The sequence below is a fragment of the Haematobia irritans genome, chromosome 3 (genome assembly GCF_050003625.1).
Source record: "Haematobia irritans isolate KBUSLIRL chromosome 3, ASM5000362v1, whole genome shotgun sequence".
Lineage (NCBI taxonomy): Eukaryota > Metazoa > Arthropoda > Insecta > Diptera > Muscidae > Haematobia > Haematobia irritans.
The window spans coordinates 109,894,246-109,914,520 of NC_134399.1; the positions used below are offsets into that span (position 1 = coordinate 109,894,246).

A 20,275-nucleotide genomic window follows, 5' to 3' on the forward strand; every position below is an offset into this window, starting at 1 on the left:
CATCACCTCTTCATATAACTACAATAGTACGTAGGGCCAAATTGAGTTATATATCCCAGCCAGATCTACTCGGAAGACTATGGAAAAGTCCATTCGCTCTGTTAAAAACATGTATAGTCAGGCGTGTATATATTGGTGTGTGGCATTTTTTTTTTTCAAAGTCTCAATAGCTCAAGTTCCTTAAACTTTTTTGTGTAATAAATAATCTTATAGGAAACCATGCAGTTGAATGCTAATCGGCTGTAATAAGTAATAAGATATTTGTTTTAATTTTTTTATTTTCTAATATTAATATAACTTAAATTTATTTTTGGTATTGCCATGGAATCTCCCATACATAAACAGGTAATAGATCCATTTGCAACTACTATACGATCTCATCTCTTTTAATTACACTTGAAAAATATTTAAAAAATATATATATGTATATTTGTCTGTCCCCCTGTAATTTATGGTATTCCATTTTGTAATCTAAGTTAGTTAATAGAAGATTGTGTTTTTTTTGCCTTTCTTTGAGCGTAAATTCCATTATTTCTTTAACTAATATATGTCGGTACACGTACGTTCTGCATTTTTATGTAAATAATTTCATAGTTTACTAAAGTAAGGCGTCCATGTGTGCGTAAAGTACGAGTGTTTGTTTACTTTTGGTGGGTGGGAGAAGTTAGGAAAAAATTTTTTTTCTTTTGTCAAATGCATTTTTTAAGTGCATAGAATTTGAAAAACAATCATAAACTTTACGACAGAAATTCTTGGTGGATAAAAAAAAAGAGTGTAGAAATAACTTCAAACAAAAATTCTTCTTGATATTCGTTTAAAGTTGGTTGTGACAGTGGGGTTAGAAATAAAAAAAAAAAAAACACGAGAGACTAATAACCAAAGATCTAAATAATTTTCGTTAATCAGAGCGAGATATTTATATCCGCGCACCCAATGCAAAAAGAGTTAGAATTGTGCGATTTTTGTCGCATTTTGCAATCGTCTTGGAACCATGTGACTTTTTGGGCGATTTCTTAAATCTGGGAAATGTGCAACTTTAGTCGCATACATGTCTCTAAAGCTTCCCACAACGAAAATTTGCAATTTTCAGCAATGATGAACCCAGTAGAATTCTCAACATTCCAGTTTTATTTTTAGAGGGATCTTCTCGCTTTTAAAAGAAAATCGAAATAACTTTTTCCAACTACACCCAGAGTGGAATATGATCACCTCAAACATGTTTCAAGAGCAAAATATTATTTTTGGATTGTGACCATGTCGCATGTTTACAGGGAGAAATAATGAAGTACTTCGCTATGTCTGTCTGTCGTTTGTAACCACATTAAAGATTTCAATAACGACGTCATTGTGCAGAATTTTGACACAAACTCCTTTTTTGTCTGCCGGCTGGTTAAGTACGAAGATGGGCTTAGATCGATCCACAGTGATTTGAAAATCTCTTTTTTGTGGAAATAATTCCGAAACTTTCGTATGAATAAATATATCAACATAATTGTTTCTTTGTGCGAAAGCTGACGTGTTTTCTTCTAATGGTTGGTATTAAGTTCGAGTTTAGCCGCTAAAATCGTAATTTTTCACGATTACTTTTCTTTAATAATCTATTTTAAGGAATACAAACTTTGTGAAAATTTGCTTTGGGCTATTTCCCATCAAGTTATATTACAATCTGAATGTATAATTTTATGAGTTTTTTACTGATTTAGTTTTCACTTTAGTGAAAAATGCCGATTTTAGCGGTTAAACTCGAACTTAATACCCACCTTTAGAAGAAAACACGTCAAGTTGGCCTCCTCGGGTGTATGAAATTTTGTTTTACACACAAAGAGTAAATTTAATAGTATCGTCAAGTGTGCTAAATTTGGTTGAAATCGGTTCAGATTTAAGTATAGCCCCGATATAAGTGTACATTTACAGAAACGCACTACTTGCACGGTTACCACTCGAGCCCAAAATAATTTACCAAAATTTGGAGAAATTTGTACTAAAAAGCTACCAAACAAAAAAAATATTTTGCAAAATTTTATTTCTAAAGAAAATGTTGTCAAAATTTTAGTTCTCACACAAAAAATATCAATTAATTTGATTGTCAATACAATTAAAATTATGTTTAAATTTGAGCTAACAACTTAATGTGTAAATACAATTACCATTTTAGTCACTTTAGCAACCAATTTTGTTATATCAACAAACATTTTGTTATATCAACAAAAATTTTGTTGAACTTAAAAATTTTCTGTAACAACAATTTATTGTTAGCTCAAAAATTATAATATTATTTTCTGTGTCTATAAAAATTATTCTGAAAATTTTATTTCTATAGAAAATTTTGTCAAAATTTTATTTCCATGAAAAATTTTATTTTTATAGAAAATGTTGTCAAAATTTTATTTTTAAAGAAAATTTTGTCAAAATTGTATTTCTATGCAAAATTTGGTCAAAATTTTATTTCTATGGAAAATTTAGTAAACATTTTATTTCTATAGAAGTTTGTTTCAAATATTTATTTCTATGGAAAATTTAGTAAACATTTTATTTCTATAGATTTGTTTCAAAATTTTATTTGTATGGAAAATTTTGTCAAAATTTTATTTCTATGGAAAATTTTGTCAAAATTTTATTTCTATGGAAAATTTTGTCAAAATTTAATTTCTATAGAAAATTTGTGAAGTACCTCGTAGTAGAAGAGGAATAATTTGCAAAATCTACCAAAACATGAAGAATTCTACCAACCTACCAAACAGTATAAAATCTACCATGTTTGGTAGAATCCTATCAACAGTTGCAACGGTGACTATGTTACTTCACCAGTGTTAGTGAAGTTTCGTGGCGCATTTTACTAAGAAATGGTCTAAAAATAATATATCGTTGGAAATGTTTTTGAGAGGGCTCTCTCCTTATGTAAACGAAAAAAAAAACAAACATTACGAAAATTCGGATTTTTTTGGGAAAGGTTTTTTTTAATAAAAAATTTTAAATTAAAATTATGAATTGAAACCTTTAAATGTTTGAACTAATTTGACGCTAAAACATTTTCTTTTAAAGCGAATAAAAAATATCAGACGCAATCGTTGAATCGCTTATAACAAATTCGGGTTTTATTTTTTCAGGAATGAAATTTTAGACAAGCAAAGTTTTTCTTTGACTCTAAAACATTTTCTTTTAAAGCAAATAAAAAATATCAGACACAATCGTTGAATCGCTTATCACAAAATCGGCTGTATTTGCTCCAAAAGAAAATACATTATAAGAAAGGGGAATTACGTTTGTCTAAAATTTTGTTCCGGAGGAAAGTATTTTTCTTTGGGTGCACTACTTCTACGGTTACCACTCGGTTCCAAAATAATCTACCAAAATTTGAAGAAATTTGTAAAAAAAAAAGTTACCAAACAAAAAAAAAATATTTTGCAAAATTTTATATCTAAAGAAAATTTTGTAAAAATTTTACTTCTATAAAAAATGTTGTCAAAATTTTATTTCTATAGAAAATTTTGTCAAAATTTTATTTTTAAAGAAAATGTTGTCAAAATTTTATTTCTATGGAAAATTTAGTCAAAATTTTATTTTATAGATTTTTTTTTCAAAATTTTATTTCTATGGAAAATTTTGTCAAAATTTTATTTCTATGGAAAAATTTGTAAAAATTTTATTTCTATAGAAAATTTATGAAGTACCTCGTAGTAGGAGACGAATAATTTGCAAAATCTACCAAAACATCAAGAATTCTACCAAACTACCAAACAGTATAAAATCTATAATTTTTGGAAGAATTCTATCAACTGTTGCAACCGTGACTTCTTCACCAGAGTTAGTGAGGTTTAGTGGCGCATCATAATTTGGGGACAAGAACCAGAAAAATACTGTCAACACTGTTTGAAATTCTCACTGCGGTCATTCTTTTTCGCCAACTGCAACAGCAGCTCGCATAGCTTTACTGCCTTTGTTGCACCAGTAAATGCAACATGGAGTTAAGAGAATCTCTAAATGTCTTACTAAATGCGACTGAAATATCCAAAGTAGGGATTGTAATCTGAATCAAACGGAAACGTTCACGAGAAATCAAAACGGAATGTTCACGGTTTCGTCCACGATTTCATGAACGGGTTTAATTTTTCTTTGGCCATGAAATGTCTTAAAATATTCGTTAGACATGGTCTAAAAATAATATATCGTTGGAAAGGTACTTGAAAGGGGTTTCTTCCTATGTAATAAAAAAAAATTTAATAAAAAAATTTAAAAATAAAATTATGAATTGAAACCTTTAAAAGGTTGAACTAATTATGATACCATTTGTATTTTTATTGAGTTTTGCAGGAAAAATTGTTTCAAGAATTCCTAAAATTCCAAAAGTAGGGTCATATGTTAAGAAAGCGTACATTTTCACTATTCAAGTTCACCACTACATCTGTCATGAAAGGATATTTACATCAATTTTATTCATTACTTACTATTTGGTTACTTATCTGCCTACATAATTAATCATGTTAATATAAAATTTCCTCTTTGGTGGCATTCACTTACCTGAAAAAATGACAGAAGAAAAAATAATTAATAATTTAGTTATTTACATATAATTTGTTAAATAAAAAACATTAAATTTTACGAAGAAATATTCGAGAAACATACACCCATAGAAAAAATTATGAACGGGGTGCTCATTTCAAAACTAACCGCCCATGGAAGTAAATCAATTAATACACATGTGGTGTCAAACGGAAACAAGTAAGGAAAGTCTAAAGTCAGGCGGGGCCGACTATATTATACCCTGCACCACTTTGTAGATCTAAATTTTCGATACCATATCACATCCGTCAAATGTGTTGGGGGCTATATATAAAGGTTTGTCCCAAATACATACATTTAAATATCACTCGATCTGGACAGAATTTGATAGACTTCTACAAAATCTATAGACTCAAAATTTAAGTCGGCTAATGGACTAGGGTGGAACACAATGTTAGTAAAAAAAAATATGGGAAATATTGAAATCTGAAGCAATTTTAAGGAAACTTCGCAAAAGTTTATTTATGATTTATTGCTCGATATATATGTATTAGAAGTTTAGGAAAATTAGAGTCATTTTTACAACTTTTCGACTAAGCAGTGGCGATTTTATAAGGAAAATGTTGGTATTTTGACAATTTTTGTCCAAATCAGAAAAACATATATATGGGAGCTATATCTAAATCTGAACCGATTTCAACCTAATTTGGCACGCATAGCAACAATGCTAATTCTACTCCATGTGCAAAATTTCAACTAAATCGGAGCAAAAAATTGGTCTCTGTGGTCATTTGAGTGTAAATCGGGCGAAAGCTATATATGGGAGCTATATCTAAATCTGAACCGATGTCAACCAAATTTGGCACACATAGCTACAATGCTAATTCTACTCCCTGTGCAAAATTTCAACTAAATCGGAGCAAAAAATTGGCCTCTGTGGTCATTTGAGTGTAAATCGGGCGAAAGCTATATATGGGAGCTATATCTAAATCTGAACCGATTTCAACCAAATTTGGCACACATAGGTTAGGTTAGGTTAGGTTATGTGGCAGCCCGATGTATCAGGCTCACTTAGACTATTCAGTCCATTGTGATACCACAGTGGTGAACTTCTCTCTTATCACTGAGTGCTGCCCGATTCCATGTTAAGCTCAATGACAAGGGACCTCCTTTTTATAGCCGAGTCCGAACGGCGTTACACATTGCAGTGAAACCACTTAGAGAAGCTTTGTAACCCTCAGAAATGTCACCAGCATTACTGAGGTGGGATAATCCACCGCTGAAAAACTTTTTGGTGTTCGGTCGTAGCAGGAATCGAACCCACGACCTTGTGTATGCAAGGCGGGCATGCTAACCATTGCACCACGGTGGCTCCCATAGCACACATAGCTACAATGCTAAATTTCAACTAAATCGGAGAAAAAAATTGGCCTCTGTGGTCATTTGAGTGTAAATCGGGCGAAAGCTATATATGGGAGCTATATCTAAATCTGAACCGATTTGGATGATATTTTGCAAGTTTTTCGAGACTCATAAAATATTCGGATGTACGGAATTTGAGGAATATCGGTTGATATACACGCCAATTATGACCAGATCGGTGAAAAATATATATGGGAGCTATATCTAAATCTGAACCGATTTTTTCCAAAATCAATAGGGATCGTCTTTGAGCCGAAACAGGACCGTATACCAAATTTTAAGACAATCGGACTAAAACTGCGAGCTGTACTTTGCACAAAAAAATACATCAACAGACAGACGGACAGACAGACAGACGGACAGACAGACAGACAGACGGACATCGCTAAATCGACTCAGAATTTAATTCTAAGACGATCGGTATACTAAACGATAGGTCTCAGACTTTTCCTTCTTGGCGTTACATACAAATGCACAAATATATTATACCCTGTACCACAGTAGTGGTGAAGGGTATAAAAAAGACACCATGCGTTGTCAAAACAACAAACAGCGTCCATGATCTGAAAACGTATTGATTACGAATTAATAAAAAAAAACCGCTACCGTGACTCGAACCTGGATTGCCTGCAACATATGCGCTAACAGTCGCCTTAGCGCATTGCACCACCGACAGAGTTGCCATAAGAATTTCTAACGAAAGACATTTCATGGCCAAAGAAAAATTTAATCCGTTCATGAAATCGTGGACGAAACCGTGAACATTCCGTTTTGATTTTTCGTGAACGTTTTCGTTTGATTCAGATTACAATCCCTACTTTGGATATTTCAGTCGCATTTAGTAAGACATTTAGTGATTCTCTAAACTCCATGTTGCATTTACTGGTGCAACAATGGCAGTAAAGCTATGTGAGCTGCTGTCCAAAAGAATAACCACAGTGAGAATTTCAAACAGTGTTGTCAGTATTTTTCTGGCTCTTGTCCCCAAATTATGATGTTTTCGTCCCCAAAAATCCCCATTTTTAAACTTAAATTCCTCACAAAAATGCCGAATACATTTTTTACAAGTTTTTTCGAAAGAAAAAAAAGGCTCTGCTGTAGAAAATCAGTAATAAATTAAAATTTTTGTCAAATCCAGGAAGCTGCAATAATATCAAGATTTCGAACCATAACACCAAGAGTGTGGTGATCGTCTTCCAAATGCTGAAGGTATGAAAATGGTCACATTGTATTTATGAAAGAAAATTTAATTCTAAATCTTCAATTAGTAAAATTAGGTGGTAGACACGTTACCAATTTAGAATTTACCAGAAATGAGCTCAGAACTGAAATAAAATTTTGACACAATTTTCTATATAGAAATAAATTTTGACAAAATTTTCTATAGAAATCAAATTTTGACTAAATTTTCAATATACAAAAAACTTAAGAAAATTTTCTATATAGAAATAAAATTTTGAGATAATTTACTATACAGAAAAAAAATTGACAAAATTTTCTATAGAAATATAATATTGACAAAATTTTCTATAAAAATAATATTTTGACAAAACTTTCTATAGAAATAAAATTTTGACAAGATTTTCTAAAGAAATAAAATTTTTACAAAATTTTCTATATAGAAAACAATTTTGAGATAATTTTCTATACCGAAATAAAGTTTTGAGATAAATTTCTATACAGAAATAAAATTTTGAGAAAATTTTCTATGGAAATAAAATGTCGAGAAAATTTTCTATAGAAATAAAACTGACAAAATTTTCTATAGAAATAAAATTTTGACAAGATTTTCTACAAAAATAAAATGTTAACAAATTTTTCTCTATAGCAAAAAATTTTGAGATAATTTTCTATACAGAAATAAAGTTTTGATACAATTTTCTATACAGAAATAAAATTTTGACAAAATTTCCTATAGAAATAAAATTTTGACAAAATTTTTTATATAGAATTACAATTTTGAGATAATTTTCTATACAGAAATAAAATTTTGAGATAATTTTCTATGGAAAAAAAATTTGACAACATTTTCTACAGAAATATAATTTTGAAAAATTTTTTTTATTGAAATAAAATTTTGACAAAATTTTCTATAGAAATAACATTTTGACAAAATTTTCTATGGAAATAAAATTGTGACAAAATTTTCTATAGAAATAAAATTTTGACAATATTTTGTAAAGAAATAAAATTTTAACAAAATTTTCTATATAAATTTTTTTTTTTGAGATAATTTTCTAAACAGATATAAAGTTTTGAGATAATTTTCTATACAGAAATAAAATTTTTAGAAATATTTCTATGGAAATAAAATTTCGACAAAATTTTCTATCGAAATGAAATTTTTACAAAATTGTCTATAGAAAAAAAGTTGACAAAATTTGCTATAGAAATATAATATTGACAAAATTTTTTATGGAAATAAAATTTTGACAAAATTTTCTATAGAAATAAAATTTGGACAAAATTGTCTGTAGAAAAAAAATTTACAAAATTTTCTATAAAAATATAATATTGAAAAACTTTTCTAAAGCAATAATATTTTGACAAAATTTTCTATGGAAATAAAATTTTGACAACATTTTCTATAGAAATAAAATTTTGACAAAATTTTCTATAGAAATAAAATTTTGACTAAATTTTCTATATAGAAAAAAATGTTGACAAAATTTTCTATACAGAAAAAAATTTTGACAAAATTTTCTATACGAGGAGGCATACAGTTCTGGCAAAATTTTCTATAGAAATAAAATTTTGACAAAATTTTCTATAGAAATTAAATTTTGACAAAATTTTCTAGAGAAATAAAATTTTGACAAGATTTTCTACAGAAATATAATTTTAACAAAATAATATAGAAAAAAATTTTGAGATAATTTTCTATACAGAAATAAAATTTTGAGATAATTTTCTATACAGAAAAAAAATTTAGAGAAATTTTTCTACGGAAATAAAATTTCGACAAAATTTTTTATAGAAATAAAATTTTGACAAAATTGTCTGTAGAAAAAAAAATTGACAAAATTTTCTATAGAAATATAATATTGACAAAATTTTCTAAAGAAATAATATTTTGACAAAATTTTTTATGGAAATAAAATTTTGACAAAATTTTCTATAGAAATAAAACTTTGGCAAAATTTTCTATAGAAATAAAATTTTGACAAAATTTTCTATATAGAAAAAAAATTTGAGATAATTTTCCACAAAATTTTCTAATGACAAAAAATTTTGACAAAATTGTCTATTGAAAAAAAATTGACAAAATGTTCTACAGAAATATAATTTTGAAAAAAGTTTTTACAGAAATAAAATTTCGACAAAATTTTCTATAATAAATAAAATTTTGAAAAATTTTCTATAGAAATAAAATTTTGACAAAATTTTCTATAGAAATAAAATTTTGACAAAATTTTCTATAGAAATAAAATGTTGACAAGTTCTTCTAAAGAAATAAAATTTTGACAAAATTTTCTATAGAAATAAAATGTTGACAAGTTCTTCTAAAGCAATAATATTTTGACAAAATTTTCTATGGAAATAAAATTTTGACAACATTTTCTATAGAAATAAAATTTTGACAAAATTTTCTATAGAAATAAAATTTTGACTAAATTTTCTATATAGAAAAAAATGTTGACAAAATTTTCTATACAGAAAAAAATTTTGACAAAATTTTCTATACGAGGAGGCATACAGTTCTGGCAAAATTTTCTATAGAAATAAAATTTTGACAAAATTTTCTATAGAAATTAAATTTTGACAAAATTTTCTAGAGAAATAAAATTTTGACAAGATTTTCTACAGAAATATAATTTTAACAAAATAATATAGAAAAAAATTTTGAGATAATTTTCTATACAGAAATAAAATTTTGAGATAATTTTCTATACAGAAAAAAAATTTAGAGAAATTTTTCTACGGAAATAAAATTTCGACAAAATTTTTTATAGAAATAAAATTTTGACAAAATTGTCTGTAGAAAAAAAAATTGACAAAATTTTCTATAGAAATATAATATTGACAAAATTTTCTAAAGAAATAATATTTTGACAAAATTTTTTATGGAAATAAAATTTTGACAAAATTTTCTATAGAAATAAAACTTTGGCAAAATTTTCTATAGAAATAAAATTTTGACAAAATTTTCTATATAGAAAAAAAATTTGAGATAATTTTCCACAAAATTTTCTAATGACAAAAAATTTTGACAAAATTGTCTATTGAAAAAAAATTGACAAAATGTTCTACAGAAATATAATTTTGAAAAAAGTTTTTACAGAAATAAAATTTCGACAAAATTTTCTATAATAAATAAAATTTTGAAAAATTTTCTATAGAAATAAAATTTTGACAAAATTTTCTATAGAAATAAAATTTTGACAAAATTTTCTATAGAAATAAAATGTTGACAAGTTCTTCTAAAGAAATAAAATTTTGACAAAATTTTCCATATCGAAAAAAATTTTGAGATAATTTTCTATACAGAAATAAAATTTTGAGATAATTTTCTATACAGAAATAAAATTTTGAGAAATTTTTTTTATGGAAATAAAATTTCGACAAAATTTTCTATAGGAATAAAATGTTGACATAATTTTCTATACAAAAATAAAATTTTGATATAATTTTCTATACAGAAATAAAGTTTTTAGAAATTTTTTTATGGAAATGTAATATTGACAAAATTTTCTATAGAAATAAAATTTTGACAAAATTTTCTATATAGAAAAACAATTTGAGATAATTTTCGACAAAATTTTCTAATGAAAAAAAATTTTGACAAAATTGTCTATTGAAAAAAAATTTGACTAAATTTTCTACAGAAATATAATTTTGACAAAATGTTCTATGGAAATAAAATTTTGACAAAATTTTCTATAGAAATAAAATTTTGACAAAATTTTTATAGAAATAAAATTTTGACAAAATGTTCTATGGAAATAAAATTTTGATTATATTTTCTATAGAAATAAAATTTTCTAAAGTAATAAAATTTTGACAAAATTTTCTAGACAGAAATAAAATTTTGAGAAATTTTTCTATGGAAATAAAATTTCGACAAAATTTTCTATAGAAATAAAATTTCGACAAAATTGCCTATAGAAAAAAAAAATTGACAAAATTTTCTATAGAAATAATATTTTGACAAAATTTTCTATGAAAATAAAATTTTGACAAAATTTTCTATAGAAATAAAATTTTGATAAAATTTTCTATAGAAATAAAATTTTGACAAAATTTTCTATAGAAATAAAATTTTAACAAAATGTTCTATAGAAATAAAATTTTAACAAAATGTTCTATAGAAATAAAATTTGGACTAAATTTTCTATACGAGCAGGCATACAGTTCTGGCAAAATTTTTTATAGAAATAAAATTTTGACAAGATCTTCTAAAGAAATAAAATGTTGGCAAAATTTTCTATATAGAAAAAAATTTTGGTAAAATTTTCTATAGGCATAAAATTCTGGCAAATTTTTCTATAGATATCAAAAATCCCCAAATTTATGGAAATTCCTTACCAAATCCCCAATTCCCCAACTTTTTTTAATTCATTTATTAATTTACTTACAATTAACTTTTTAATGAAACTAGGAAGCCTAAGTCAGTAGAAAAAGTGATGGATTTTTTGTTTTAGTTTTTAAATTAAAATTTATTTCAAACAATCAATTTTTTAATCAGACTAAAAACGAATAGTCAGATAAGAAAAGAATTGAAAATAGTTATGTTTTTAATTCAAAAAATTAATATCCATTACATTTTTATTGAATCAATAAAAAAATAATTGAAATTAATTTTTTATTCAAATATTTTTTTATGCCCTATTAAAACTGTGATTTATACTATTATTTTCGTGATTGAAGACATTTCAATTAAAAAATTAAATGGATCAATTAATTTCGTGATTGAATCAGAAAAAAAATTGTTGTGTGAGGCAAAAGTGTTACGAAAGCTGTCTAATTTTGAGAGATGTCCAGTTTTCAGAGTGTCCAAGTTTGAGTGGTTTTACTGTATATTCAGTATATGTCAGACTTGCTATGAACAATATATTCTCTATACCCAACGAAAAATATATTCAGTATATGTCAGACTTGCTATGAACAATATATTCTCTATACCCAACGAAAAAATACTTTCCTCCCGAACGAAATATTAGCTATACGAAATTTCCCTTTAATGTAAAAGCAAAGAAACATGTATTGATGCCAAACGATTCAACGATTGCCTCTAAAAATTTTTATTTGCCCTTAAAGAAAAATCTTCACCGTCAAAAGAAAACTTTGTTTGTCTAAAATTTCGTTCCTCAGAGAAGAAAACTCTTCGTTCAGTGTATTAACTGAAAGGAAGTAAAATTTTTAAACAAAGATTTTACCATATTTCCACAGGCTAAGTAAAAATAAAAATTCTTAGAATTTGAGCACATTTCATGGCCAACCCATAGTACTGCATATATATAAATTTTTCGTTTTTACTCACACATCATAAACGTCAAATTTGTCTTCGCTAGGGTATTGTTTAAGGTGTAAATATGAACTACAGCCAAAGTAATAATATATTCATGCATTGGAATGGATGAAACTACCAACTCCTAAGAACGCAAAATTAGCATATTATCCTAGTATGTAAATGTGTAAGCACGCATGCGTGGAGTCAGTCAGCTTTACGAAATCAATATCTTACATAGGCACTCCTCCTCCTCAATCCACAATAATTCACACATACGCACCAAGAACCTCAACCGAACACACACTCGCATATACACCTCAAACCGCATGACACAATTGTCAGTCGTCAAGACATCAACCAAAGAAATTTCATTGAATCCATCCATCCAAACAATCAGTTAGTTAACCAAATATCATTTGTTTTTTTTTTATTTTCATATATAAAGAAATTCTGCTGAAATTACAGAATATGATGCGGGAATGGGGAACCTAACCGCAAAACCAAGCAAAACCTGAATAACTCTAAAGGGAGAGCCAAATGCAAAACAAATAAAAAAAATTTTGGTGTATAAAAACAACATCATTTAATATTCTTATAGTGTATATTAAAGTTTATTTTAATATTTTGTTTTCTTGGAGTTTTTTTTTTTCAATATTTCTGTTTTCTGTGTGTTTAAATAGTCATATGATTTGTTAAACATTTTTTTACAAAGGATTATGGAATTAAAATCGACTATTGGAAACTATATATTTTTGAAGTAGGAACTCCTCAATTAAATTCAATAAAATAGTCATATTATTTGTTAAATGATTTTTTATAAAGGATTATGGAATTAAAATCGACTAATGGAAAATATATATTTTTGAAATAGGAACTCCTCAATTAAATTTATCTAAATTAAATTGCATTGAAATAAACTAAATACAAAACATAAACATAAAGTTTAAATAAACACAAATTAAATTTAATGAAATCAAATAAAATTTAAATAAATAAAATTTAAATAACTTAATTGGAATTATGCAATAGAAGATTTAAAATCAATTAAATTAAACAACAGAATAAAACTAATTTATAGTATATATGTAGCTTAAAATAAATTACACAGAAAAAAATCATCAAAAATTTTCCAATTAAAATTTTAATTGAATTTTAAAAAATATTCAATTAAAAATTTGATCGGTTCAAAAAAAATTTTTTAATTGAAACAAACATCCAATCGCAAAAATTAATTGTATCAATTAATTTTTTAATTGTATCAATTAATTTTTTAATTGTATCAATTAATTTTTTAATTGGAACAATTAATTTTTTAATTGACTTTGATGATTGATACTATCATTTTGTTGATTGGAGACATTTCAATTAAAAATTAATTGGATCAATTATTTTCGTGACTGAAGAGAAAAAAATTTTTTTTTGTGTAAAATATTTTAAAAAATAAATGGAATAAAATTTAATTATAGTAATAAGACTAACTTAAAAAAATTAATAAATAATCATTAATTATAATTTATTAAACATTTAAAAGTAATATTTTCCGCTTTCGCTTCTACACAGAAAACAAAATTTTTCTGATTCAATCACGAAATTACTTGCTCCAATTAATTTTTTAATTAAAATTCCATTAATCACAAAATTAATTAGAAACAAAAGCTATACATGGTTAAAAAATTAATTGTTTTCTTCCGACAATTCGAATTAATTTTTCAATTAGTTCACTTAAAAATTTAATTGATCTTGATCGAAAAACTTATATTTTTAATAAAGACAGTTAATTATTTATTATATTATTAATATAATAATAGGAGACTAATTATTTCCAAATAAATTTATTAATATTGTTACTTTTTTTTTTTAATTGGACATATTTTTATATTTATCTAAAATGTTATTTGGAATAATTAATATTTTAATTAAAAATATAGAAATAATTGTCTTAAATAATTTATTAAAAAATTTATTATATCAGTTAATTTTTTAATTGATTGCGTTTTCAAGTGCAATCAAATTTTTAATAATTTTTAAGTTATAAAGACAGTTAATTATTGATTGTGTTATTAATATAATAATAGGAAACTAATTATTTCCTATAAATTCATTATTATTATTATTTTTTTTTTTATTAGAAATATTTTTATATATTTGGAATAAATAAAATTTTAATTAAAAATATAGAAACAATTTTCTTAATTAATTTATTACAAAGTTTATTTTATCAGTTAATTTTTAAATTATTGCGTTTTCAATTGCAATCAAATTTTTAATTTGGTATATTTTGGTGACATTTTTTTCTGTGAAGGCTTCATGACTAAATCTATAGTTAAATTAAATAAAATTATTGTTGTTATTAAAATAAATATAAATATATAAATAAAATAAAATAATTTAAATTAAGACTATTCAATACATGTATTTAATACATGTGTACTAATTAACAAATAATTCAATTAAATAAAAAAAATAATTTAAATTAAAAAACAAGCAGGTCGAAAACCTATGTTGTTAGCACCTATATTTTCATAATTTATTATGATTGTAAATATGTAAATAAATAATAAATTAGAAAACGGAGCATAAAATAAATGAAAATATTTTAAAAAATATTTAAATGAGTATAATTCGCAAGATATATTTAACATTAAGGAGAAATATTTTCTGCTTTCATTTCTAGGTCTTTACCAATTTAGTTGTTGATTAACCCATCAAATTCCAATTAAATTATTAAATAAATAAAATTATTCATTTAAATTAAAACTATTCAATTAATTAAAAACTAATAAAAAATCAAATTAACCAAAATTAAATTTAAATTAAAAAGGAGATTAAAATAATTTAAAATATTTTAAAAAATAAATTGAAAAAAATCAATAAGATTTAAATGAAGCTGTTATAAATAAAAAAATGTATATTAAAATATATATAAAGATATAAATTAAATTAAATGTAAAGTACTCTAATTAAGATTAAAACTATTTAAAGGTTAATTTAATTAAAAACTAAGCCCAATATTCATAAAAGTTAACGTAAACTTTAAACCTACTATTACCATACAAATTCCTTCGATAAACTGTCAGTAAATTATTATGAATATGGGCACAATTTAATAAATGAGAGATATAAATTGAACCCAATTTAATTAAATTAGTGAGATTTGTTTACAAAATTAATGAATAAATATTATTAGCAAGATTCGTTTAACATTTTCTGCTTTGGTTTCAAGTAGTTGATTAACGCATTAAATTCTTAATTAAATTAAAGTTAATTAAATAAAATGATTTTGTAAAATAATCTAAAGATAAAAATTAAATGTATATATAGATAAATTAAATTGATGGGAATTAATTAAAATTATATAAGAAATTTTATATTCAAAAATAGATAAACCAATATAAAATATTTTAAAAAATTTAATCAAATTTATTTAAATTAATAAGATTTACTTTAAAAAAAAGTAATTTATTGTATTAAGGAACAATATTATATAATAATAAGATAATATTTGCTTTGATTTCTAGTCGCGTTACTTCCCATAACAAATTTAGTACATTAACACACATTAATTTCACAATTAAATTATCTGTCTGTCATTCTAGGTAAACAATTTTACATCACTATGTTAACATAAACCATCCTTTAAATTTAACACCTTATTGGTATTAACAGCAACGTACCCTTCAATGTAAACAATCAGCGATCAGAATAAATTTACCAACACACATCAAAATCACAATGAGCAATCATACGACCGGCTTGGTTTGTTTAACAGTGTGTATTTTAAATCTCTGTTAAGTATTAAGTACGACATGATCAATATAACGCAGCAGAGCTATGACATACATACAAACTAATAGTGTGAGGCAGCAAGTGGTAGCATACAGAAGAAACTCAATAACTGAGATAACATGAAACGCACCATCCAGATTGAGAAAGAGCTAAATACAATGTGTTAAAGAGCGACAGAAAGAGATAGCTGGGGATATCAACACTAATAACTGTATGACATGTATGAAAAAAGCACCTGCATCGTAATGTATGACTCATCGTTGTGAACATTTGATATTTTGAGTAAAGACGAAAAACAAAAACTAAACAATTATCAGCAGCAAACAAAAGCAATTACAAACGTCATTTATTTTAAAATAGACATAATATTTTCTTCTATTTTTCTGTTAATTTGCCATAGTTGTGGCTTTGCTATTATTTACCTTTTTCGGAATGGGGTTCTCTAACAAATATTTCAAGTGCTCTCTTTTCAAACAACACTACTTCTATTGATTGAGTAAACTCGATAATGTTAACATTAACATTGACATCATCTTAAAATCACATTATGTAAAATTTAAAGCAGTTATTGCAATCAAATGGTCATTGAGAAGATATTCGGCTTCTAAAAGGATTTTTAAAACTAAAATCTAAATACAATTAGATAAACTGAGAAAATAAGTAAATTCCCAGCAAAAATTGGAGCACTTTTTCAGCAGGAGAGAGGCAGTACCCACTGCTTACAAAACAACCAAATCAGCGCTGATTTTTGTGGGTGATGTCCCGATTTGGAGCAGCTTCTACATAGCGCTGATATAATTGCGCAACACTGTGGAACAGGGTATTATAATTTAGTGCATATGTTTGTAACATCCAGAAGGAGACGAGATAGACACATGGTGTCTTTGGCAATAATGCTCAGGGTGGGTCCCTGAGTCGATATAACCATGTCCGTCTGTCTGTGAACACATTTTTGTGATCAAAGTCTAGGTCGCAATTTAAGTCCAATCGCCTTCAAATTTGGCACATGTTCCTAATTTGGGTCAGAATATAACCCTATTGATTTTGGAAGAAATCGGTTCAGATTTAGATATAGCTCCCATACATATCCTTCGCCCGATATGCACTAATATGGACCCAGCAGCCAGAGTTTTATACCGATTTGTTTGAAATTTTGTACAAACATAATACTTAGTCGTATAGTCAAGTGTGCAAAATTTGATTGAAATCGGTTCAGATTTCGATATAGGTCCCATATATAACTTTCACCCGATATGGACTAATATGGTCCTAAAAGCCAGAGTTTTGGCCCAATTTGGTTGAAATTTTGCACAGGGAGTAGATTTAGCATTGTAGCTATGCGTGCCAAATTTGGTTGAAATCGATTCAGATTTAGATATAGCTCCCATATATATCTTTCGCCCGATATGCACTTATATGGACCCAGAAGCCAGAGTTTTATCCCGATTAGCTTGAAATTTTGCACAAGGAGTACAATTGGTAGTATAGTCATGTTTGCAAAATTTGATTGAAATCGGTTCAGATTTAGATATAGCTTCCATATATATTTTTCGCCCGATTTACACTCATATGGCCACAGAAGCCAGTTTTGGCCCAATTTGGTTGAATTTTTGCACTAGGAGTACAATAAGTAATATAGTCATGTGTGCCAAATTTGATTGAAATCGGTTCAGATTTAGATATAGCTCCCATATATATGTTTTTCTGAATTCGACAAAAATGGTCAAAATACCAACATTTTCCTTGTAAAATCGCCACTGCTTAGTCGAAAAGTTGTAAAAATGACTCTAATTTTCCTAAACTTCTAATACATATATATCGAGCGATAAATCATAAATAAACTTTTGCGAAGTTTCCTTAAAATTGCTTCAGATTTAAATGTTTACGTAATATTTTTTTAAAATTTCATTATATTTAATTTTGGAACAAAACTTAATTTTTATCCTATTGTCAAAACACTTTATTGACATACTGTACAAGGTACAGGACGGACATTTCTAGAAGCTACAATTGCATGAAAAATTCAAGTTTATTCTAAATCAGGTTCAAAATATGATGATCTGAAATCACTGGAACAAAATGTATAATTTTTAGACCGTTGATTCCAGATTATTTTCTTTAGTTCAGGATTTTATTATTCTGAATATAACGCCACACAATAATTTGTTTAAAATAATTGCAAAGAGTCTATAAATTTACATCGTCATTTACGGCTAACAATTATTGAATATTCAGAATTGCAAACAAAACACGTCCGCAATGCAACCGCTTCAAACCAAAGACTATTAATAAAGAAGACATGAGATCAGCTTGCTCTTCCTCTTTTTCTTGAAAAAACAGAGATTAATATCATACATGTTCCATGAGACGTTGCAACTTTTTTTCGGTTTCTCTTTTCATTTTGCATTCGTAACAAAACTTAATTCGCTTATTTTAGCAATTTTTTTAACTCTTAAACGAACAAAAACACTTTGTGAAACATTTTATTAATAATTTAGTGCAACCGACACAGAAATTTGCGTGAAATGTTGGAGAAAATAGCTAAATAAAAATTGTCTGCATCAAACCAGTAAGTTCGGAGCGCTTTTCCAACAAGTATGATATTAATCTCTGTTTTCTAGTACTAACACTATCAAAGCCCATTTCATGTCTTCTTTATTAATAGTCTTTGCTTCAAACTGGAAAATGACACGTTTCAAAGTAGTTAGGGTATAGCTTTTAAGACAACAATTATAAAAAACCGTAATTAATAATTTAAAAATATTTTTGTTTAGTAAAAGTAAACTGATAGGAGATCATCTGGTATATTCTACTAAATGTGCCACGCAGAGTCTGGGCACCACTTATGGTGTATTATGATATACATAGTACCACGCAGCATTCATTTAAAAGAGCTATTTATGTTCTTCACCAGTGGTATTGCAATTAATTTGAAATGAGAAGAGATGCATAACACTAGAGAGCCCTTCATATAACTCAGAGTCTCCATGGCACGTTTCAAAGTAGGGTATAGCTTTTAAGACAACAATTATAAAAAACCGTAATTAAGAACTTATAACAAAAATTCAAAATAATTAATTTTGTAGGCTAGAAGATTTCTTCTCAATTAGATTCTAATTAAAAGCCTTATATTTATATAGAAAATATTTCTATTTATTCCAATATTAAGACCTATTACAAATGAAGAACCCATACACATACAACTCCAATATGGTATATCTTGAAGACCATCACCATGTAAATTTCTCACTCTCATTTTAATATTCTTTTCAACATTTGTATGCCCACGCAACAACTCAGCTTCACTTAAAGTGAAAATAAAGCTAATAACACGTAATGGAAATTAATAATGGTTTAGTTATAAATTTACATAATTAACCATTAATTGCTTTCAAAGAATAAATTATCAAAGTTACATTGAAATTTCCTCTATTCTACACACCTTCATCAAAGTAGCTCTCTTAAACACACGCTCTCTCTCTCATTCTCTTTCATCAACGATTATTACCCATATGATTAACACTGGGGTTTCTGTGTGCTGACAAGAGTGTGTTAGTGTCTTGAATTATTATGTTAAATTTTATCAGTGACATTTGTCAGAGATAAAAAACAAGTTGTTTAAGTAAAACAAAATGAAAAAAAAAACAACACCGTTGACAAGCAAAGAATAAAAACTAGCAAAAAACAATACAGCGAATATCAAAGTCGAAGAAAATAAATTTACGAAGATAATAAATGGAAATAACAGTATGAAATACAATAATGCGATTGCATTATTAGTATGACTCTAAAAACCATTGAAACCTTTCATATATAGATAGCAAATGATAACCAAATTAGTGATAATATGCCAGACTAGGAAAGAGATACCATACAGATCAAAAACATATACAAATAATGTAATTATAATGAAATAGGATTTACTAACTAAATTTTTAAATCCTATTTCATTATAAAATTAATTCAAAATTTTATTTCTATAGAAAATTTTTGGCAAAATTTTATCTCTATAGAAAATTTCTGAAAAATTTTATTTCAATAGAAAATTTTTGCAAAATTTTACTTCTATAGAATTTTTTTAAAAGTTTTGTTTTTATCTCTAACAAATTTTGTTAC

General features: G+C 26.1%; 1 protein-coding gene across 4 annotated transcripts in view; it reads right to left on the reverse strand.

Moving 5' to 3' along the window:
- sd (TEA domain transcription factor 1 homolog scalloped) overlaps positions 1 to 20,275 on the reverse strand; it is a 295,172-nt gene that overhangs the window by 233,519 nt on the left and 41,378 nt on the right. The window lies entirely within an intron of this gene.